Consider the following 25,378-nt stretch of genomic DNA (forward strand, 5'->3'; position numbering starts at 1 on the left):
TTTGGAAGGAAGAAGAAAAGGATATGAATTGTAGGTTCTGTAAAACATGGATCATAAATGAGCATAAGCATTTGTCGCAATTTTATTATCAAGAAAAATTTCCTGGACTAAGATATTTCAGCGTGAGTCAGAGAACCTCCTTAGTGTCTCAGCTTCTACCCTCACATGAGGCATAGGATTTGCTTGTGGCATTTCGAGACTTATTTAATATGCATTTTCAGAGTGATGTCTAACTCCTATAAAATGTTCATGAAACAGAAAAGTCACTCATGGGGCTCAGAAGTGTGAGGTATTGTATTCAGCATGTGAAGGTTGTAAAGGCAGGTCTCTTCATTCAAAGAAGTGACTGTAATAGGAGAGAGGGTAGGGACAGCCTGTGTGCAGGCATCAGGTGCCATATCAGGTGCTGGAGGAAGGAATCACCCGCAGTGGCTAAGCAGAGGCTGCCCAATGCCAGTGATAACGCAGCTTTACAGGAAGATCACAGAGCAGTCAATGCCTGGCCAAGGTGCTTTGTTTATCTTCCTCTGTAGTAAATGTGATAAGAATTATATAAGCTTACAGACAATTCACTTCTTGCTGTAGGTCAGATTATCCTGAGAAACAAGAGATTGGAGAATGGCAGAAAGGTAACCCATTGGGATATTTCTAATGAAAATGAGGTAAAGGGGTACTGTCTTGGTTTATCTTTTTGATTTACCTTGGAAATTCCATTTTGTTTTTGTAAGAATCCTCAGCTCATCCTTAGATTTCCAAAAGCATCAGGATCAGAATCCTGAGCCCCGTAGAGTGGCAGAAGAATTACCTCAAGCCAAATGCCAGAATGCTCTTAGAGCTTCTGTGCAATGTGTTCTCTTTGTCAAGTGCAGATAAAACCATGCATTGTCCTGTAAATAAAGGCAGCCAAGGCCAAGTTACCAATGACATGTTTCTGTGAAAGAAGCTGCCGCAATGAAGGTTGTGGCTTTGATCCTCGAGTCCTAATGGCCTCAGCACCACTTACTTCCAGGTAGTTGACCATCTGGTCACTGCCTCAGATAAAGGAGATCATATAGGGACTAAAAGCAAGACATGTATAAAAGATGCAAGGTACTTACTACCTTTGCTGGTGTAATAAGAAAATAACTGTGGAACAAAAAGGCTATTTTCTTGGATAAAAGCTTTTTTGTTTCCAAAGCTCTGTTGACCATATGGAGTCTTTTTCATCATTGTTGTCCACTCTCGATCCATCATCCTTCATTTCCAAAGAGCTTTCCATTCTCTCCATGTTTTTTTCCCTAATTGCCATTTTCAGATTAGTTTTTACTCCCCAAACAATATTTCAGCAATGATGCATGTTTCGTCTTCTCTGTTCACTTCTGCAATAACAGCTCTTTGGACCCTGAATACAACACAAGAACTACAACTCCATGTGTCAGGGAGATAAAAAGGCATTCTCTAAAAGAACTGAGCCCTGGAGAGAGGAGGTTGGCATTCTAGGCCAGAAAGAAAAACCAAAGATTTTCTTCTGTCCCTCTGTCGGCCTGTTGACACTCAGAGGCCATTCAAACTGCTTTCTTGTGGAAAGGAGAAAGCTCTTTCTCTTGGAATCAATCCTGATCCCTTTATGTCAATTCAGACAGAAATTCTAAGCAAACAGGTATTTGTGTTTGTGTGTGTGTGTGTCTGTGTGTGTGTTTGTGTGTGTGTCTGTGTGTGTGTTTGTGTGTGTGTGTGTCTGTGTGTGTGTGTGTCTGTGTCTGTGTGTGTGTGTGTTTGTAATAAGTAAAATATTTGGCCTTCCCATTGTAATACAGAGTAAAAAGAACAGAAATGAGAAATATCAAAAGACCATAAGAATAAAGTCTGAATGATAATGTTGAGAATGATAGCAAATGTATATTACTGAAAAATAATGTCTCATTGAAGCCTCCGCCAGCTTTGTGAGTGAGGGTTAGAATCCACGATGGGGACTACAGTCATCAACAGCTGATATTTACCATATGTACATTGTTGTAAGAGACAAGCTCAATGAGTATAGTGTGAGAGGCTCTTGCTGAGAGATCTGGCAGGGAAAATAATATTGGTGATTTATGCATGAAGGAACTGTGGCTGCAAGAGGCTTCATAATTTGGTAGCAATTTTAGAAATTCAAAGACATTTACAATGTAGTCTTTTTACTCTTCCTTTTCCTCTTTGTTCTTTGGTAAATATTTACGAATTCCCAAGTCTTATTGAAACACTAAGCTGCACATTTTAGACAGCCCAAAACAAATTGTGTGTGTATGTGTGTGTGGTGCACCTATGTACACATATGTTACGAATCCTAACTAGAAACAAAGTGGAAACAAAGATCATGTCCAACTAAGTTTTAGGGAATGTTCCAAAAAGGCAGTGGTACTTAGCAGAACCTGAGGGATGGGTAGATTCCTCCACTTATTCATTCAACAAAACTTTTTGATGGCCTGCTCTGTGCCCAGCATTTCATTTGTCTCTGCACCTAAGCTGGCACAGTTCCTGGCACCAGGGTGCGTAGGTTCAAGCCCAGCATAGTGCCTTGCAGATTGGAATTGTTTGGTTAATTCATAATAGGAGGCACACCTGCATGTTTGTACACCAGGCGTATGTCGCATGTCCTGTGTCAGGTGCTCTGGGAAATTGAGACGTGTGCATGGAGGTTAAAGTGGAGTACCTTTGAGACCGACATCAGTGAGAGTTGAGAAAGCAGTATTGCGCAGAAGGAGAACTGGAAAATCATATAAACACAACAAAAGACTCTGCTCATTCCACAGAAGTTCTGAAAAAGAAATGGTCCTTTGGAACTGTTCCAAACTGAGGCAAAGGGTTTAGGCCTTAATATTCCATATTGACCAGTCCTTGCATGTGAGCTGCAGTCAAAAAAGAGGCATGACCTTTAACAAGCAAAAGAACCTTCCAGAGAGGGACTACCCTCCTCTGTCAGGGTGACTCCATCTGGAAATGGTACCAGTGAAGCGGTGGTGAACTTTATGCGAGTCTGGTCCACTCAGTATTGAAGCTTATGTGTGTGCCTGGCAATGTTCTTGTTGAGTCCCAGAGGCCCTGCATCTATCCTAAAATAGATTGCTGCTGGGCTGACCCTATGATGTAGTAGGTCCAACAGAACCCATCTCATGCAGGATAACCCTAGCCACACCTGATATCCTCCTCTTAGGTGCTCTGTGTGTCCCAGGACCCTGTAGAGTTCTAGGAGCTATTTTTCAAGTGGTATATAATTCCTCACTTCAGATGGCATGGACTTGTTTCAGGACTTTGGCGTACACACTGAGCATCTCCTTTCAAGGCTTCTCACAAATGCCAATCAGTATCTTTCCACCAGCAAGACCTCTATGGTTATAGGTTTTCTGGGTTATAAGCAGCAGGACCACTTCCAATGCAGCCCCCACTTTGCATGTTCTGGGTCTCACTTGAAATGGGCTTTCACATCACGTCATATATGTTTGGAACAGAGTTTTCTCACATAAAACATCTGCATCTGTAACCTAAAGAAATTTACCAGGTATTATGTTTTCTTATAGGTGGAAGCTATCAGATGATTTTTTCTTCACTTTAAAGAGGAAGGTTCTACATATTTAGTTTTATGGACCTAAAAATCTTCACTGATGTGGCAAGTCACTGAATATTCACAGGGTTTATCCCCCATCCTCTGAAATATAAACAGCTTACTACGTCTTCAAATGTACCTGTCAGTTGTGTATCATCTGGGCTGATTAATATGGAATAATGAATATGGTGGACCAATGTTACATTCTGCAGAATGTCCACAAAGTCCAGAGGCCTTAATGCAAAGATTGGGAAATTATGGGGAAAATGCTTCCTGTCTCTCCCAAGAGCATGTAAACTGCTTCTGGGAAAGAGTGCAGCCGTTGGATTAATGATGGCATACCATGGATGGAGGCTGCTCCAACAAAGATAACACATGGGGCACAGCAGTGGTGATTAGAGTCTTTTTTTTCCTGGCTGTTTTGAGGGGTTCTACAGCTGAGTTAAATGTACATATCACGGGGCCACCATCCTTTAGGATTTGGGTGGAAAATGTTCTGGTTACTTTGAAATATAAGATTCCCCTGGGCTCCCTCAGCCCTCACAAAAGTCCTTCTTGCCCTTGCGAGGAGACAGCAGCCTCACTGTGCCTAGAGAATGTGCACCTGTCTCCCCTGAGAGGGATGCACCACAAGATGATAGCTGCCCTCCTCCATATCTGCCGCCACTGCCCCAATACCATGCAGGACAATATTAAAATCATTTTCCAGAATGGGCCAGCTGAGGAATAATGTATCTGGCTTAGGAGAAAGGGGATTATTCACCAAAGCTTTCCACAAACAGCTCATACACACTGACAGAATGTGTTCTGAAAGTATCAGATCAAGGTTTGGATTAGGCTGAATATAAGACAATAAGAAAGAGCTAATGGACGTGAGGGAAATTATTCTATGATTCATGATTCAATGACTGTCCTATCTATTTGAGTCTTGTTCTGTCTCCCGGAATTTGGCACAGAGCTATTGAGGTGGGGATGCTAGAATTGCTTTGATGGAATTGAGAAAAGAGTCCGATATCTTAGGTAGATAGACATACTAGTTAGGACTTTTTACCTAAAGTCAGAGAAGTCATCAGCTGACCCTATGCCCTGGGGTGATTCAGGGGACGTTCCAGCTACGAAATCAAGAGAGGATGCTGGGCTCATGCCAGCTTTGTTAATCAGCTTGGTGTTAGCTGTGCTTTGTGGACCTGTGACAGCAGAGTGTGGTGCTATGGGACTGAGCCCCCTAACATCAATGAGAATGACAAGTGACAGACACAAATTGGCAGCACAGGCAACAGCAAGACAACCAGGAGACCTCTGGCCAAGCCTGTTGGAAAAGGGGCCATGGTTGTGAGACTGACGGGAAGCCTATTAGGGTCTTGCCTGACACCTGTAGAAAATCACCAAGAGTAGGTGAGTTAAAGGCTTACATCAGTTAACTCAAAGCAAAATAATGATCTGCGGCCCATTTCCAGACCTGACTCATTTCTCAGCTTCAAATTCTATCAATTGAAGGTGGGCTTGATCTCTTCAAGAAGGACCTGACAATGGCCCAGTATTGAGTATGCTCAATAGTGATACCCACCACTCATTCCTCACCAAGGCATCTACAGCCATCTACTGGAGTGAGTTGGTCCTGGGGAAGGAGATAGATAGACAGATTTCACAAGGACTGCTCCATACAGAGTCAGCTGAAGCAGGAAACCTCAAATACCAGAGAACCCCAAATTCCAACATGGCTCTCCTCTTAGAGATGGGTATCTCAAGGCCATGTCATGACTGTGGTCCTATTTTGTGTCCACCGTGTCCTGGGCACAGCCATCTCCAGACCTGCCGTGAGTGATCTCTCTGGTCTCTGAGTATACGATTGGGATGAATACACTTAGCATCTGAAAGATCCCTCACATTTGTTCCATGATGTATAGAGTATGAGCAATTGTCAAAGAAATGGCCAAGTGGAAACCCTTGAAACTGCCCTCTCCCCACCAAGATGGTGAATCAGAAACAGTACATCATCCCAATGGAAAGAACAGAAATTCATGCCACCCTCAAAGACATAAGCATACAGGCATGGTGGTCCTCGCTGGTTTCCACTGCGAGCCATCTCTCTGGCCCATGCATGATGCAGATGGACAGTGGCAGATGTTGGGGAATGCCATGAACCTGCAAGTGGTTCCCCAGTTGCAGCGCTGTGCCTGATGTGACATCCTTGCTTGACAGATCCAGAACCTCCATTGACCTTGGTATCTGACAAACAGTTTCTTTTCATTCCCTATCTGCAGGAAACCTTGCTCATTCACTCAGAAGGTACAGCAGTGTGCATTCTATCTCCACATTTACACTACCTCTCTTGCTGTCTGTCACAGTATAGGATGAATGGGACAGAATTTTTTGAAAAGTCTGCAGAAAGTTGCAATGGTTCACAAAAATGATGGCATCAAGTTAATCAGACCTGGGAGAAAAGTGGCAAGGATTCTGGAAGCTATCATAAGATAAGTGTGTAGCAGATGGTGAGAAATAAATTCTACTTAAGATTGAGGAATCCCAGGTGTTGGTAACTATTTTAGGAGTCAGTGATTGGGAGTATGGTAAGACATCCCATTCAAGGTAAAGAACAAGCTATTACACTTTGTACGTGCATCACAAAGAAAGAAGCAGACTACTCTTGGTGGAGCTGTGTGATTTTGGAGTCAGAACCTAGAAAATACTGCTCGAATCCATTTATCAGGTGCCTTGGAAAGCTGCCTTTTTTTTTATTTTTTATTTTTTGAGACAGGGTGTTACCCTGTCACCTAGGTGGGAGTCCAGTGGTGTGATCATGGCTCACTGCAGCCTCGACCTCTTGGGCTCAAGCAATCCTCCTGCTCCAGCTTACCAAGTAGCTGGGACTACAGGCACACAACACCACACTCAACTAACTTTTCTTTTCTTTTTTGAAGAGAAAAGTCTCACTATGTTGTCCAGGCTGGTCTTGAACTCCTGAGCTCAAGTAGACCCCCTAACTCAGCCTCCCAAAGTGATGGAATTACAGGTGTGAGCCACTCTGTCAGGCACAAGGCTGCCTTTCTTTTTTTTTCTTTTAACAAGGGCCTAGAAAAAAAGATAACTCTCCATGTTCAACATGGAGTCAAAGTGACCCTTTAACCTGGGCTACGTGAAACAGCAGTTCCCATTGAACTGGAGGTATCCCTAGTCCATTCCATAAGAACGGTGTGTAGACATTTGCTAAGCCTCACTCAGAGGGTTGCAGCACAGGATACAGAGTCCTGCAGCCTGCTTACCATCCGCAGCAGAGACCCTGCAATTTCTGGGTATAGCAGTGGAAGTGATACCAGCAGCAACTGTCAGCATCCTACCCTGGAGTGTCAGGGTAAAGGCTGCAGCCCCTGATGGCAGCAACAGTGGCAGCTGTGGCCTCACTGAGCTGTGCTGCAGCATGTCTGTCTGTGTTTCTGGCTGTGTGGATTCCTAGACATGGTTCCTGAACTCTCCTAAATATTCTATGGACTCTTCAATATTTGTACAAATTCCGTTACAGCTTAGGTCATCAGAGTCGGTTGCTTGTTACAAAGAATAGAAACATTAAGCACTGGTAATGATTATCCCTTCCCAGCTGCTGGGAGAGCTCCCAAGAGGGCAGAAATAGAGCTGCCTCAAGACTGGGTCAAAGTTTGCTGTGTGTGCAGCCAGAGATTTGGATTAAAGTGGGTAGGGGGCATAGCAAATTAAAAAATCATACAATTCAAGATTTTCAGGGTTTTGTGGACTCTAGAATCAGATTGTTTAATGCCTTCATTTTTCACAAGAAACATGAATCTCCCAGAGATGTTAACCCTTTGCTGATATTCCCATGAGTGCTCAGTGTCTAAGTATAAGACCCATATCTCCTTTTCTCCATGCAAGAGCATTCTGCCCTCTAGCCTCCCCACTCCTGAGCTGTTTTTTGTTTGTTTGTTTGTTTTTTACCTCTGTAAACACGTGAATGGAGGGGGCTTTTCCCTTGTTAGTTTTATTAATCTTAGGGGACCCTGTTGAATATTATCCACATGGATGTCATTCCCCGTATGTCTCAAAGATAATGGTTTTGCTTGCTTCTCAGTGGCTATCAGACCCTTTATAGACTACTTGTACAATATGATGAAGGACTTCTAACATTTTGCAGTAATGATGACTGGGTCAAGGATATATCAAGAAGTTAATCAGAAAAGTTTATTAATTAGCATATTTCCAATGGCACGATTGCAACAGATCCATAACATGGCACATAAAGGGTATGTGAAGTTTAAAAATCAATGATCAATCAACAGCCTTGTTTTTTCTGGATCAATTGCATTGAAGTTTTACTAAAGGAATCTTAGATTATTAATAATCAGTCCAATAGTCCTAAGTACAAGCTAACCAAAATATGTCATATGTACTTAGGAAAAAGCAGCTAGAATCTCCCTATGAAATTTTATAAATTTATTTCAAAGCATAAATCTTTCTGATCAAACTGAAATAGCTATATTGTTTAATTTTAGTTTTAAATAGCAACAGCAATTAGTCCACTAAAGGAACTAATTGCTTGGAAATTTTCATGTTTAAACACAAAGCCATTTCTAAATGACAGTATTGAATATCATTTTAAAGTCTAAGGAAACAATGATCTTTCAAAGTAGAGCAGTAAAGCAATGGTTTCAAACACTTCAAGGAAAGAGTAAAAGTACTTGTTTTTGCTTTATTTTTATAAATAAAACTGCATTACAAAGAGTGTGGTTATGATCAATGCCTATTTTCAGCAACACATTTCTTATAAACAACCACAGGATTCTAGACACATATGATAATTCAAAATACATTTGAAATGATGGGGCATTTTGCATGCAATCTACTCCTAAAGATTATGATTATTTTCAGAGCTGCAGAATTATAAAACAGACTTTTTTTTTCATTCAAACTCACTCCACAACCACCATTCTATCTTTTGAAAAAAATCTCAGGTTAAACACAAAAATAGAATGGATGAGCATCCACATACTCACTTCTATTGGATTGCTGAAGTTTCCGAATTGTGAGCATTGCAATTGTCCTTTTGGGTGAAAAGTTGTTCATAGAAGGCCATTCCCTTCCCTTAATCAGATTTTAGAGTTTATGACCAAGAACTTTGGAGCCAGCCAGACTGGGTCAGATGTAACTGTAGTGCTAATTAACTATGTGACCTTACATAAATTACCATACTTCTTTGAGTATCAGGGTCCTCAGCCATACAAATGATATAACAGTATAATCCATTATTCAATATATTCAATATAAACATATTCAATATGCTTATCTTGTTTAATCCTGACAATAATGATATTATACTCATGATTAAATAAGATAAGCATAGAAAGTAATTACTCAGTAAAACGGTGCTTAGGGTTTGTATTAATATTTTATCATCAGTCAAATAACCATACATTATAAAAATTAGATAGAGGAAAGTAATTTTATGAACCTCTAGTCCATGAATCATGGTAAAATAAAGCAACAAGTACAAGAAACTGCTAACAAGAGATAGTTAGAATGAGCCTATAGGGTAAGCAAGCCTAATTTGCTCATTAACTTCCTAACAATACACGGCGTCTAGGCAGAGGTAAAGAGTCTCAGGAGGAAAACTTGGCAAAAGAGAATCTTGATCTACTCCACTACTTTGTGAAAGACTACTTAGAGTTGTTTACAGTAGCTAGTTTCTAAAATTTGGTGATGTCAGGTAGATTCAATAAAAATTGCATTACTTAATGTATAACATGCTTTGTTACAAATTTTGAACTTATTCTGAAATTAGTCTGAAAATATAGAACTGAGCCAATGCTATGCAACCTGCAAATTAAAATATTGAACGACTTGGTATTTGGAATATCCTTAAAAGCAATTAATTCTTTACAAATTATATTTTCAAAAATACATTGAAAATCAAAGCTATTTCAATGTATTTTAGGGTTAGAAAAATTAGACATAGACATCCACAGGCAAAAAAAATTATAGACACAGACCTTACACCTTTCACAAAAAAAATAAAAATGGATTGTAGATCTAAATGTAAAAATGCAAAATTCTAATCAAACAGGAGAAAATCTAGGCAACTTTTGATTTGGTTATAACTTTTTGGATACAACAACAAAAGGAAGAACCATGAGACAATAATTGTCAAGTCAGATGATATTAAAAGTAAAAATTTCTGCTCTGTGAAGACATTGTTAAGAGATTGAAAAGATAAGCCATATGGTGAGAGAAGAATTCTTGGAAAACACATATCTGATAAAGGATTAGTATTCAAAACATGCAAATAGCTCAACAATAAGAAAACAAGAAACCCAATTATTAGTAGGCAAAAGACACCACCCCAAAGAAGATACACAACAGCAACTAATCATAGGAAAAGATGTTGGGCTTCATATGTTAGTGGGTGGACGCAAATTAAAAGTACCATGAGAGTCCACTATACACTTACTAGATTGGCCAAAATCCACAGTACAGACACCACCAAATGCTGATGAGGATGTGAAGCAACAGGAACTCTCATTCATTGCTGGTGGGAATACAAAATGTTATAGCCACTTTTGAAGACAGTTTGGCAGTTTCTCACAAGGCTAATCATAGGCTTATCATAAAGCCCAGCAATCATGCTCCTGAGTATTTTTCCAAATAAGTGGAAAACTTGTGTACAAACATAACCTGCACAAGAAGAGTTTAAAGAACTTTATTCATAATTAACAAAAACTGAAGAAACCGAGATGACCTTAAGTAGATAAATGATAAACAAACATTGGTACATGCAGACACTGGAATATTATTCAGCACTAGAAGAAATGACCTACATAGCCATGAAAAGACAGGGAGGAACCTTAAATGCATATAACTAAGTGAAAGAAGCCAGTATTCAAAAGCTAGAGACTGTATGAACCAACTCTACAATATTCTGGAAAAGATACATCTACGGAGACAGTAAAAAGATCAGTGGCTGCCAAGGGTTAGGGGAAGGCAGGGAGGAAGTGATAGAGCACTGAGGATTCTTAGGGCAGTGGAACGATTCTGTAGAACACTATAATGGTGGATCCATTGCAGGATGCAAAGCATGTATAGCAAAAATAAAGTGAACCTTAATATAAGCTGTGTGCTTCAGTTAATAATAATGTACCAATATTGCCCCCTCGGTTGTAACATATGTACCAGATGAATGCAAGATTTTAATGAAAGAGAAACTTGAAAAAGTGGAAAGGATAGGAACTCTACTTTCTTTGAAATTTTTCTATAAACCTAAGACTACCATAAAAAATAAAGTCTATTTTTTGAAAAAATAGTATGTTTTTATAGAAGTCAAGGCAGTTGTGTAATTGTATGCATACATTCAATATGTTATACATGTGATTAACATTGCCTTGATAACTACATACCAATAATTTAAATTTAAAAAAATTAAAGTTAATTATTCTGTATTTATTATCTTTATAAAATTTGAACATGCATAAGGATAACAATTGCATAAATTACATGAAATAATGCAGTCCAATTTTCTTTCATTTGTTCCTATTGGATTTGAAAATTATATTTAGTAAGTCACATTTTTAGTACATAAGGAGATTTATGAAAATGACTTTGATTTTTAAAATGGTATTTAGTCAACCAGAAATGCTGAGGAATGGCATTTTTAGTTGAAATCAGCTTTTTAGAATACTAAAAAGGATTTAATTCATTTTAGTTTTATATGGTTTTCTTAGTGCTTTTTTAGTATTGTGTAGTACATAATTTTTTATTATTTTTACATTAGGTAGGGACCTAACAGGAAAAATGATTGTTTTATTTCTAAATTGAAACAGAAATAATTTAAAGCTTCTCAATTCAAAAGTGCTTTCAGGTATGTTTAGCAAATCAATTGTAAGTCTGAGCTCTTTCATGCTACTTCCTGATAAAAACAAGCACTAGTCACATGAACTGTGTGCAATGATGTGCACATAGAACTAACTGGGAATTTTGTTAAAATATAGATTTTGATTTGGTGGGTCTGGGGAGAAGTTTAAGGTTCTGGATTTCTAATAATCTCCCAAGTTATTCTGATGCTGTTGTTCTGCAGAACACACATTAAGAAGCAAAGTGTTGCCTCAAACTTCTTACCATATGGAGAGAAAATAGGAGAAAAATGTGAGCCATATCTGAATGTGACTTAAATGCTTATTTATCTGTCTAGGCATTTGTATTACTTCTCCCATTAAAAGGAAAGACCCAGATAACAATAATCATCTATCCATCCTTCCACCCATCATCTATCCATCCTTCCACCCATCATCTATCCATCCTTCCATCCATCTTTTCATCCATCCATTCTTCTATCCATAATCCATCCATCCTTCCATCCATCACCTATCCATGTGTCCATCCATCCATCCATCCCTTCCTCCATCCATCCAAGAAATACCTATTGAGTCTTTTCCATGTATAAAAGACTATCAGAAGCCCAGGAGTAGAAGTTCATATCATAGTAAACCATAGTCTGATAGGGGAAAATATAACAAAACCTCTAAATAAAGACATGAAAAAAATCAGCTTAGAAAGTGATGATTGCTGTGAAGAAAATATATCAAGAGAAAGCAATGAAGAGTGATAAAGACAGTGTATAAATTGCCTGGGCTCCTGTCTCCAGGACAGGATTTGAATCTGCGTAAACATGGGCAGGTGACTTTGTGGGCCAGAGCCTCACGTTCTTCCTCTTAAACCCTCTCCTTTAAAATGTAGGTATGATTGAATGAGGTAATCCCTGGAAGGACCTAACAATATGCCTCACATGTTGAAAGCACTCAGTAATTGTTAGTTATTATGATTTTCTGAGGAGCTGGCTTTGGAAACCATATCTGGTTGCAGTGATGCAGAGGAAGTCATCACAAGCAGAGATAAGAATTTATGAAAATGTAAAAACTTCTAGTATGCCCAGCGACTAGAGAGCAGGAAACAAATAAGCAATTCAGTGTTTCAGGAATTTGGGATGAGTGTAGCTGGAAATGGGATTTTAAAGGTAGGTAAGATGTTAGAGATGGATGCTGAAGGAAAAGCATGCTTCATACTAAAGAGTTTGGCTATTAGCTTGACCGATAGGCCGATGGCTGTCAAACTGCGGTGTGCAGAATAATGCAGACACCTCTCCCTCATCCCAGCTTCTCATACAATCATTTTCATTTTAACAAGATGTTGAAGCATATATTTCATTGGACAAGAGGAAATCAGCAGAGTTCTGAAAGCAGTGAAATATGTGAATGATGACAGACCAAATGCAATGGTGCTGATGTAATTATGAGCTATAAGAGCAATTCAGAAATTTATTTTAAATAAAGAACAAACAAAAATTAACTAGTTGGCCTGGGGGAGGATAGCAGAAAGATATTCTGAGCAGACTAGACCAAATTATAATAGCAATTTTTAATAAATTATGCATTTATAAGTAAAGTTAAAGATGGGGCAATAGTTAAAACTAGCCAAGAGTTCAAACAGAAATTGCCTGGCTGCACAAAGAACTTCTGGAGATTTAATTACTGGGGTATGTAGTCATGTGAAGAAAACTGGACAGAGGCACAGAGTGTCCGGGAACTCTTTGTCTTCATCTCAGAAACACCAGAATTGGCCTTGCAGTTTTGAAAAATCGATTTCAACTGACTTTCAGCAAACCAATTTACCAGAGATCTTTTCGCCTCCTCTGAAACAGAATATAACACAGATTTTCACTTTGGAAAAACAAATTGTCCTTGGAGAACACATGGATGAAAGAATTCTACCTTGAGACTAGGAATCACCATCTTCTCTATATGTCAACCTTATGAGACATCAATAGATAAATAAGACACAGGGCACATGGAAACATTTAATAAAGAATCCAGGTCAGGGGTAAAGAGGCTATTGAATGGGACACCTGGGCAGAAGGACTTCCACCATCCCTGAAGCTGAACCCGCTGTCTGCTTTACCAAGAATTGCCACCATTTGAAGTTCTACAATGAAGAACATGTGTGAGCATGTGTCTCTCTATGTGTATGTGGAGTGCTCTGTTTGTAAACGTATTTAAATCAGGCTAGGTGCTTTCACTCATGCCTGTAATCTCAGAACTTTGGAAGGCCGAGGTGGGTGTATCACCTGAGGTTAGGAGTTCGAGACCAGCCTGGCCAAAATGACGAAACCGCATCTCTAATAAAAATACAAAAATTAGCCGGGCACGGCCTGTAATTCCAGCTACTCAGGAGGCTGAGGCAGGAGAATCGCTTGAACCCTGGAGGCAGAGGTTGCAGTGAGCCGAGATCATGCCACTGCATTCCAACCTGGGTGACAAGAGCAACACTCTGTCTTTCTCTCTCTATCTCATATATATATATATATATATATATATCATATATATATATCATATGATATATATATATGATATATATATATGCTATCATATGATATATATATATATGATATATATATAACCTCTTTGCTCACCAGTATTTCAGTCATGACCTTACACTGATAAAAATAGCATTTCCCATGTCTCATTTTGATAGTGGATACTGGTATTACTGTCTTTGCTTTTTTAGGAAGATAATTCTGACACCGAGGGGGCAGTTGGACTGGAAGTTCAAGATCAGTTGTATTCTAATAAAAGAAAAAAAAAAAGTCCTAATTTGTAGTGTTTATAGATTTCATGCTGTGAATACTCCAGCTATGGTCAGTGTCTTTCTTTTTTTAAATTTTTAATTTTTATGGGTACATAGTAGGGTATTTACAGAGTACATAACATGTTTTCATACAGGCATGCAATGTGAAATAAGCACATCATGAAGCATGGAGTATCCACCCCCTCAAGCATTCATCCGTTGAGTTGCAAATAATCCAGTAACCATCCTTCTACTCTCTATGTCCATGAATTCAATTATTTTGAGGTTTAACTCCCACAAATAAGTGAGAACATGTGATGTTCATCCTTCTCTGCTGGGGTTATGTCACTTAACATAAAGATCTCCACTTCTACCCGTGTTGTTGCAAATGACTCAATCTCACTGTTTTTTATGGCTGAATAGTACTCCATTGTGCATATGTACCACAATTTTCTTTTTTTTTTAGCTTTCTTTTTTTTTTTCCGAAATGAAGTTTCACTCTTATTGCCCAGGCTGGAGTGCAATGGCATGATCTCAGCTCACTGCAACCTCCGCCTCCTGGGTTCAAGTGATTCTCCTGCCTCAGCCTCCCGAGTAGCTGGGATTACAGGCCTGCACCATCATGCCTGGCTAATTTTGTATTTTTAGTAGACTTGGGGTTTCTCCATGTTTGTCAGGCTGGTCTTGAACTCCTGACCCCAGGTGATCTGCTTGCCTTGGCATCCCAAAGTGCTGAGATTACAGGCATGAGCCATGGTGCCTGGCCATTTTTTAACTTTTATTTTAGGCTCAGAGACACATGTGCAGGTTTGTTATATAGGTAAGCTCATGTCACAGGGGGTTGAGGTACAGATTATTTCATCAGGTACTAAGCCTAGGACCCATTAGTTATTTTTTTTCTGCTCCTTTCCCTCCTCCCACCCTCCACCCTCAAGTAGGCTCCAGAGTGTGTTGTCCCTTCTTATGGTCAGTTTCAAGCTAGCGCTTGTCTCACAGGCTCACAAAATTATTGAGCATTCAGCTCTGTGCTCTTGCAGGACTATCCAAGCTGGGCCCTATCCCCACTGGGAAAGAGCTCTTCGTCAAGAGGACAGGTAGGAAACCATGGACCAACACAAGACACTAAAGACTGGTGGCTGGAGGAGGAGCTAATGCAATGGTGTTCAAATGCAGCAAAGCGTAGATTTGATAGACATTTTTGAGATTGAGGAAATCTGGCAACTGATTGAATTTTTTTAAAAAAGAGAAGTCATGGAAAAGTATCAATTTTATCACTTGAAAGGTTAACTGGATGATGGTGTCTGTGATTGTGATTCAACAAAAAAGAGCAGACATTCGTGAAAAGAATTCAGTTACATTTCAGCACCCTAAATTCCTTAAGCACGGCTGTGGGGCTTGTCTTGGGTGAGGACACCAGGCTACAAGATGCTTTCCTTTATAACCAAGGTATAGATAGGCTAACTATTCTATAGACTCATCTACCTGGGAATTTTATAAGAATTTGACAGAACACATTCAATGAAGTATGTCTTTCTTCCTACAGGTAAATTGACCCTATTCTTTATATTCTGGTTTAAAATTAAGAGTATAATTTTCCACTAACCTCCCAAAGTAGGTCTCGAAGGTGTTCCTGGGTCTTTCATCTCCCTGTTCTCAAATATTATTACTTCCTTTTATTCTGTAAGTAAAATCGTCATGGATTTACTCTCGTGTAATTTTAAAAATCACTCATTTCTGCTGTAACAAGTAGCTGGGACCTGAGTACCTTCCCTAGGAATTCATTTTTTATATTTCTGCCACAGTTAACTTCTTTTAAATGTCATGATATCCATCTTTAATAAGTTGTATTACTGAGAACATGGCAAGAATGTGGCCAGAAGGATGAAGCAATTGGAAATTGAGGCACTGAGGAAGGGTTAAGAAATGCAAGATTTTGGCATGGAGAAGAGAAACCTGGAGAGGGGAACATGCGGTAGTTGTTTGTCATCAAGCACGAGGAAAGTGTCGTAGGAAAGAGTCCTCAATCTGTGTGTCCCAAAAAGTAAACTGAGAAGTCACTGAGGGAGGCAATAGCAAAAATGAGTTTGGTTTTGTGCTAGGGGGACCCTCCACTGAAGCAACTCAGATGTGGATGGAGATGCCTTGACACTGGAGGTAAGTAGAGCACTGGTGATCACCCAGAGTGTCATTTTAAAAGGAATTCTAGCTGTTAGGAAGCACTGGGCTGGGGGGATCTTTAAAGACCTGTTAAACGCAGGATTCTATCATTCTCTGAAATGAATGTTCTCTACAAATCTATCATTCTTCCCTAATGTTCATGTTTTTCCCAATGACTGAGTTTTGCAAGCCAGTAACACTAAAGAAGAAACATTTATATTCTCTTTCGCAATAGAGTTATGTTGAATAAAAGGCCTCAATGCTAACAGAGAGAATATGTGCTTTCTACTTTGGTACACACAGAGAGCTCATTAGTTCTAAATTTAGAAGTACGCTTTAGTGTTGGAGGGACTCCAAGTTTGACTAATATATTTGACGATGTCCTTGTTAGAAAAAAAAAAATACCATGATGGAGAATTCTATTTTTCTAGGTTGGTATGTGTGGATGGAGAGGGAAAAACACATGCTCTTTTCTATGTGCTAATTCCATCTGTTCACAATTATTGAGTAGGTGTGCCAATTGAATGATGCTCAGTACACAGTAGGTAGGCAACGGGTGCTTTTAGTCTGACAGTATTTATAGTTCCTACTTGGCAGAGGTAAATCACTTAGCTAATTCTCAGAGCGTCTTGATTTAAACCAACTGCTCTATTTTTCTCCAGGGCAAGCTGCCTGGTAATGAGACACTGGTCAACCACAAGGCATCATTTTGTTTCAGCAAAGTCTATTGAGCACCGATTAGGTGTAAGTAAACAAAGATAAACATAAGGAAATTAAAAAATAAGTAAGCAAAGGTAACCAAGATGCTGCATTTAAGAATCTGCTCTCAAGGAACTTGGTCTTGGCAGAAAGACACGTTTGAATAAGTAACTTAGTATCATTATCAGTGCTCAAAAAGCCTGTTATTTAGCATAATTTTTCTCTAGGAATCTTAAAAAACCACTGCATAGATAGTTCAAAATTCTCTAAACTACCTTGCTTAAAAGCATTCAATAACTTTAAATAAAGTATTTCAGTGTAGAGTAGTACTTTATCACATATTTTCTCTCCATGAATATCAAAATAAATAATTAAAAATAATTTGTCAGAAGCTTTATGTATTTTAAAATTAATAATAAAAATATTAAATATCAAAGTATATGGGTTTAATATGTTTAAAATATTAATTTTTAATTCTATCCCCCCAAAATCACGACAGTGTTTCCCATATGGAATTCTAAACCACAGCAATGTTCCCGTCATAATTCATTAGGCTAGCTCTCCCTCCACCGTTAACAGCTGCAGGAGGGTACCAGCAGGGAGAAGTGGCAACGTGGAATGGTCAATTACACATGTATGCCTGTGGTGCCCACTCCTGCACCCTCTGATGAGGAGAAGCTGGGTGAAATAGTGGGGCAGGTGACATTTGGTTACAAGCTAAATAACCACTGGCATCACCCTAGGATGTCACCATGACATGTTTTCCTCTTCCTCCTCTCTCTGACTCTCTTGTTAACTTGATTGTAAAGTGGATGGACATCCCATTAGAACTCTGATTTACAAACTAATATTGACCGAAACTTTTTTCACACTGTACTCACTCAGACACACAGGCAGTTGTGTTTTAGATGCTGTTAATTTGTTAGAAAGAGAGTTGGCAATGGTGGTGACCCTGGATCACTGCACTGAAACAGGAAAAGACAAAAAAAAATCTAGAGATGGGTAAAAAGGATAAATATTCATGTATACTATATTTTTTCCTAAAAAAGAAAACACTTAACAGTTTGATAGGCCTACATGGAACTGACCTTCTAATATGTGGCTAATCATCATTTAATAATACTTAGAAACTAAAAATGCTAATGAATCATTGAATGTCTCTCCATCTATTCAAATCTGTAAGTTCCTTTAATACATAAAGTGTTTCTCCCCAGGGAGGCTTTTGACTTCTTTCTTTAGTAAATTCTTTAAAATGTTACAGTTTTTACCATGAATGCAAATATCTTATATATTATTTTATTTTCTAACTTTTTACTGTTAGTGAAGATAAATATTATTAGTTTTTGTAAATTGGTCATTGTAAAATGACCTTGATAAACTATTGTGTTTCTTCTAATATTAATAATTGTTTGATTCTTTGGCTTTTCTATGTGGATGACCATATCATCTGCAAAGAATAACTATTGTAATTCTTTCTTTCCAGCATAGCAGAAGGGATTGTGAACATTATTGTCTAGTTTCTAGTCATAAAGGAATATGTCAGAAGTTTTGCATAACGTCTAATATGACAGTTTTATGATATGTAACCAAATTAAGGGATTTCCTAAATCTAATCATGAGAAAATACCTGTCAAAACCAAATTGAGGGATGTCCTACCAAATAATTGGCCTCTGAGTTCTAAGAACTGTGAGGGTCTGAGATTTTACTCTGCTTAAAAGCTAAAATGTTAGCTTGCTACATTGTGATGGACGCCGGCAGAAGACATAAGACTCCTAGGTCAGAGACAAAGACTTCATTACACACAGCACTCCCAGGAGCAAGAGAACTTGCTTTTGCGTTGGTTTCCTAAGATCATTTCCCATAAGGCAGCACAAAGAGGACCAGTAACACCTGCACATGCAGCAGGTTGCATTACCGTAGAGGAACCATGAGCTCAGGCAACCTGAATCTTTTATTAGGTTGATAGAAAAGGAATTGCAGTACAATGGTCAGTAAGTATGTCCAGAGCGAGAAACTCTATTTATCTTCCAAAACTATTTGCTAAACAATCATCTTTAAAATGATAATCTGGAACAAAAGTAGTCAGTGTCTTTCCTTGCAAGATATGAAGTAACCAAAGAAATCCCGGAGAACTGTCATCCCACAGTCAGCTTCAAATTATCAAAATCAAGAAAATCAAGGAAAGTATGAGGAACTTGTCCAGACGAAAGAAGCCTAAAGGGAAATGATTAACTAAAAGCAACCTGTGATCCTGAGCTGGCTCCTTTACTATGATAAACATTGAAACACCTGGAGAATTTGGACCTGAGGGTCAGATACAGTAATGCATCAACGCTGACTTCCTGGCTTTGAGGATTATGAGTATTGAGGTTATGTAGCAGGATGCCCTTGCTTGTAGGAAAAAGATACTAAAGTATTTGGTGGTGATGGGCTCCCGGCTGACAACTTTATCTCAGATGGTTCAGGGTAGAAAACAGATTTTTTTCCTATCCTTTTAGTTTTTCTCTAATTTTAGGATTGTTTCAAAGTAACGTGGGATTCTGAGGCTTTGGGGAAAAGTAATGTTTTGATTAGCATATCAATGTATTTATACTTTTATTAGTTTATGCAAGCTTCAACGTCTTCCTAAACAATTTTTATCTACATATATTAAAATGTGTATCTATGTAATTGCTGTGTTAAATATATTGTTGTATTATTTTATTTTTATTGTTTTCAATTTTGTTTTTGATGTTATTTCTCTTATTCCACTATTTGCTTCATTTATTGATATATCCTCTCTTTTTCTGAAAAGATGAGTTTTTGAGTCCTGATAAAATACATTTAGAGGTATCAGCTTAACTTTACTTCTACTTTCACTTATATTTGGACACATAGTGTTTAATTATTAGTTCATATTAAATATGCTATAATTTTTCTTTTGATTTCCTTTGACTCCAATGGTAATTTAATAACATTATTTTTTGAGTCATTTGAAAATGTTTAAGCTACTGTTTTATTTAAAACTGAGCGATGTTACTGACTTACTGGAGTTTTTTGGAAAGTTGCTTTGTGGTTATTACATGACTAATTTTTATAAATGTCCAGAAACATTTTTTTATTTGTGACCTGCAGAATTTTACATATATGCCTATTTATACAGGCACAATAGTTTAAGCTTATAAATTATGTTATGTATATATTCTACGTTTTTGCTTATTTATTTTTGTCTTCTTAATCTATAAGCTTTTAAAGGAGGAGTATCATAAATTACATTTGTTGTTTTTCTGCCTTTTTCTATAAGTCTCTCAGGTCTTGTAAATATTGGTATATGTATTGATGTTTAAAGTGTTTATGTCTTTAGCTTTATTTTTTTACCAATATATAATATTTTTTGTTCTTTAGCTTCCAGTGTTATTTGTTTGCTTCTATTATGTCAAATATTGGTGGATTTTAAAAATCAAATCTGATTTTTTGTTGTTATATTGAGACATATGTTTCTCACTACTTTACATTTTGCATTGGATGTTCTTTCTTATTTTGTCTTCTTTTCAACTTTGCATTGGATACATCTTTTTCCTTTAGTTTAAAAGTCATAGGACCTATTTTTATTCTTAAGTTGTTTACCTTTAACATAAAAATTCTATTGAGGCTTAAATATCCTTAGAATTTTGTAGATATATTGTTATGTACCTTTTTCCTTCATTGCAAATACACTAGTGTGTTCTCATGTCAAATTTATTTCATCCATACACACATAATTCCACACCACGTGGCTATACCTAGGTTTCTTTTTCTAGCTTCTTCTGAATTGTTAGGTCGCTTCACATAGGTAGGCAGGTAAGCAGGCAGATAGATAGATAGATAGATAGATAGATAGATAGATAGATAGATAGATAGAAGATAGAGATTTGCCATTTGTTTAAGGGAATTGGCTCACTAGATTGCAGGGACACACATGTTTGAAGTCTATAGCTTGGTAGGCTGGAAATTTAGGCAAGAGTTGATGTTGCCTTCTTGAGTCCTAAATCCTGCAGGGCAGGCCAGGCAGGCTGGAAACTCAGACAGGCTTTCTATGATGCAATCTTGAGACAGAATTCCTCCTTTAGGAAACCTCAATTATTACTCTTAAGGCCTTAAATTGACTTCATAAGCCACAACCACATTATGAAGGCTAATTTGCTTTACTTTGCCTACTGATTGTAAATGTTAATCACATTTAAAAAGCAAAAACAAAAACCTTCACAGCAATATCTAGTCTAGTGTTTATTCAAGCAACTGGGCACAAAAGCCCAATCAAGCTGACATAAATTTAACCATTGCAGGTGTTGTGAATACATTTTTTAAATCTACCTCTTCTTTAGACAAAAAGATAGATTTTAATAAATTTAATTAATCTTATTTTCTGTATTTTTTGGTTAAATTCTTATGAATTTATTTTTCCTTTTATTTGAAAATGTCTTCGAAAGTGTTTCTCAAATTGATTTTAAAAAGTGATATTTCAAAGGTATGGCTGAGAACATAAGTGCTCTGGCTTTATTTTACCTAACAATTTGGTTAGCTAAAACATTATAGATTCAAAATTTTACATTTTCCTTCTCAGTTAATTTTAAAATATTACTTAATTGTTTTCTTGCATCTAGTGGTATCAGTATGACTTTTCCCTTTGCAGGCAGTCTGCTCTGTATCTTCGAATGCCTTTAAATGAACCTTGCAGCACATATTCCTCACTTTATTAGAAAGTGTACATGAGCAGTTTTTTTTCAATTCTCTGTACAGCATTTAATCAAATGACTTTCTTTTTTCTTTGAAACGGTGGTTTTCAAAGTTGGTCTCTAGAATCTTCAGCTTTGTTGTAATCGCAGTCTTGTTCCCCACATCAGATCCACTGAGGGAGAATCTCTGGGTCTGGCAGTCCCAACTGCCTCTAGGTGATGTGGACACCTTGTTTCAAGTTTGAACTCCATTGCTGTAAAAGATAAACACTTTCATCATACTTCCTTTAAACACTCCCTCTTCCCTTTTAGTTTTTCTTCTTTTATAGGACTCCTGTTAACCAGATGTGGATGTTTCTACATGTCAATATTTACCCTTTTCTTCTGTTTTATCCGAGGATTCCTCAGTTGAATCTTTCAACTCCATCATTCTTCAGCTGTACTCGTCTTTTTTTTCCCAGCGTTTATTTCATTTCAAATACTACACATTATACTTAATAGTTCTATTTGATGGTTTATTATTTCTTGTTTATTTTTCAGATTAAAAAAATCCTCCTTTATCCTTTTAAAGATTTTGTTTTAATTTTAAAATTCTTGTCAATTACAACAATTCAGGCTTACGTGTTACATGTTGCTTCATTTGTTGTCATTTGGTCATGGTTGTAACCCCAGCACTATGGTCATTTGACCTGTGAACTCATTTTCTCTTAGATGGCACCTCCCAGGTCTGGTAATGTGCCTTAGGGGAAGGCCAAAGGACGGGCCCAGGTTTATGTGCTTCTGGTGAGGCTAACTACAATGGGGAGGACATGGCCCAAGCAGTTGGCCAACAAACGCAGACCTCTGTTGATAACTTATCTTCATTACTGTGTGCCAGTCTAGCCAGTGTTTTATTTTTAAATTGTAGTGGGATGCAGGATTGGCAGGCAATTTTTGATTTTTAGTTTGCATCCCACCAGGTTTTGTGTTTGTGTTTAGCGAATGCAAAATCTAACAGCTCTCATCTCTTACCTGTGCCACGTAAAACAGCTGCCAAGGGATACCCAGCTGAGACTCTGTCTGCACTATCACAATGCCACATGCTGATCATCCTGCACACTTTTGTATATACTCAAGTTTGTCTTCTCAATGTAGAACAGATAATCCATGAGAGCAAAGGAGAACTTGTGTGATTTCTTTAACATTCTAAACCTAGTGACAGGCACAGCAAGCAGTACATAGATACTTTTAGAGGCTTTGCAATTGTTTTTATTGAATGAATACATGACAGAACTTTTGCAAAACTATCTTCACACTATTGTTTCAATACATTTAATGATGACTAGGTTTTATCCTTTGTCTTATCTATTTTATGTTAGAGGATGGTAAAAAAATCCAATATTTTGGTATCTATTAAGACAAATGAAGATCCCATGAGTGATGAGATATTATGACTGTCTTATCTCTAAGTGTTCAGCAAAATATTAGATATACAGAAGACTTAAAATATGCAATATATTACACATTATTAAATATTTCTTCTTCAATTTAATATAGAATTATTGACCAATAATCATTACAAATTGTGTTTGTGCAGAGGAATGTCCATGGGCTTATAGGAACATCCATAATCTCTTGTGAATTTTTTTTTAAAATAATTTTCTTTTTTAATATTGTTTGTTATATTATCAAGTCCTTCATTTGAGGTTACTTTGGGAAATGAATGCTGCGACCCTGTTCAGTGTGTGTCACACTCAAAGCAGAAATATGTCTATGGTACTCTTTATTCTTCCTTGTAAAATGTAAGGCCAGAAACTGCGATGTATATTACTGGCTTTGGGTACAGTTTTAATTGGTCCATTAAACCCATGGTTGAACATATTTATTGTTTATTCAAAAGTTTTACGTCTTTCTAGACAGTGACTGAGAAGGCAGATAAGCAGAATACACTGGAAATAGGTCCTAATTATCATGATTATTAGAACACAAGGAAGCCCAGTAGCTTTGATGGAGAAGACAGCTCTTGTATCTTCCTTTAGGAATTCAGTAGCATGTTTAACATTTACAACTTGTGAGCCACTTTTTTCTTAACATATAGAAAATTCTTTACTGATGCACTTTGGACATAGAAAAGCCTGTTCATATATCTTCAATATGTCTGTGATATATTGAGAGGAATAAAATACTTATTAATCATTTGAGTTCAGGATATGAAATAATTTTTCAACATGTCCAGATGAGCCTGTGCAGCTAAATTCTATCATCAATTGCAGGCGATGGTAGAGACTTGGCCTTGAGTGTCAATCTGTCTTCAGACACAGTTTTAATTTCGGCTTCCACCAGTGTATCAGTGGCTTGACAGTGAATTATGAGCTTCCTGCTCTTAGCTGGAAAAGTCACTGACAGAATTTTTTTTTTTTTTTGGAATGTGACCCAATTCTGGAGGAATTATTTTAGATAAATGTGATTGTTTTCTATGAAAATAAAAATATATTTTCTTGCATGTAGAATGAGCCACATGACATATAAAACAGGAATTGTATACATTGTGGATTTCTCTCTTCAACAATCCCACAATGAATTCTTAAATTCAGTTTTCACCAGTGAAGAAGAAAACTTGTGTAATGAAGAAGTATCTTTCTACTAATGATTCCATAGACCAAGGCAACCCTCAGAGTCGGTTTACTTCCCAAAGTGACAGTTTACATGGCCAGGATACTTTTAAATATACAACTTAATAAGATCTCTGTAGAACACTGAAAAGAGAGTCAACTAAGTGTGTTGCCCAGGCTGGGTGTGGTGGCTCATGCCTGTAATCCCAGCACTTTGGGAGGCTGAGGCAGGTGGATCACCTGAGGTCAGGAGTTCAAGACCAGCCTGATCAACATGGTGAAACCCTGTCTCTACTAAAATTACAAATATTAGCCAGGTGTGGTGGCGGGTGCCTGTAATCCCAGCTACTCAGAAGGCCGAGGCACAAGAATCGCTTGAATCCGTGAGGCAGAGGTTGCAGTGAGCCAAGATCATGCCACTACACTCCAACCTGGGCAACAGAGTGAGACTTTCTCTCAAAAACAAACAAACAAACAAACAAACAAACAAAAATATGTTGCCCAACACTGATAAGGATACAGAAAAATAAAACAGCAGGATTATTTTTAAGGAAGGAAATTTCGGGTAACTGTTTTAACGACTATCCACTCTAATATAAATCAGTAGTTATATCAGTTAAAAGTATTTAAAAAAGAAACAATTGATGCTGAATACTGTGAGGAAAGTTGAGGCTATGTCAGTGAGTAGCAGTGTGACCACGAGGCGATAGAAATGGAGACTCTAAATGTATTTGTGCATTATGCCTAGGTTTATGCAAGCCTCATAGAGGTATTCAGTGTCATTTAGGGATGAAATTAGATTATGAATGTGCAGAATTCAACATACTGTTTTGTGTATCGTGAGTGCCCAAAATAGGGGAGCTCTTATTGTAGTTACTGTTGTAATAAACTATTTTAGATACCATTTAATACCAGGCTGTTCAAGTAGCTCCATATGAAAATGCCTTTTCTGAATATCATTGCTTTATGAAAAGATACTGATTCTAAACCAGTGGGTCTCAACTGAGGCTGATTTTGCCCCTACAGGGTACATTTGGCAATGCCTGGAGACTTTTTG

General features: G+C 37.7%; 1 long non-coding RNA gene across 7 annotated transcripts in view; it reads left to right on the forward strand.

Annotated features, from left to right (window-relative positions):
- LOC129048499 (uncharacterized) overlaps window positions 1–25,378 on the forward strand; it is an 80,413-nt gene that overhangs the window by 49,426 nt on the left and 5,609 nt on the right. For all 7 annotated transcript variants that reach the window (XR_008510869.2, XR_008510868.1, XR_008510867.1 and 4 more), the window contains exon 4: window positions 16,999–17,080. This is a non-coding gene — a long non-coding RNA (uncharacterized LOC129048499). The remainder of the gene's footprint in view (window positions 1–16,998; window positions 17,081–25,378) is intronic.

This window comes from Pongo abelii, chromosome 8 (genome assembly GCF_028885655.2).
Source record: "Pongo abelii isolate AG06213 chromosome 8, NHGRI_mPonAbe1-v2.0_pri, whole genome shotgun sequence".
NCBI lineage: Eukaryota > Metazoa > Chordata > Mammalia > Primates > Hominidae > Pongo > Pongo abelii.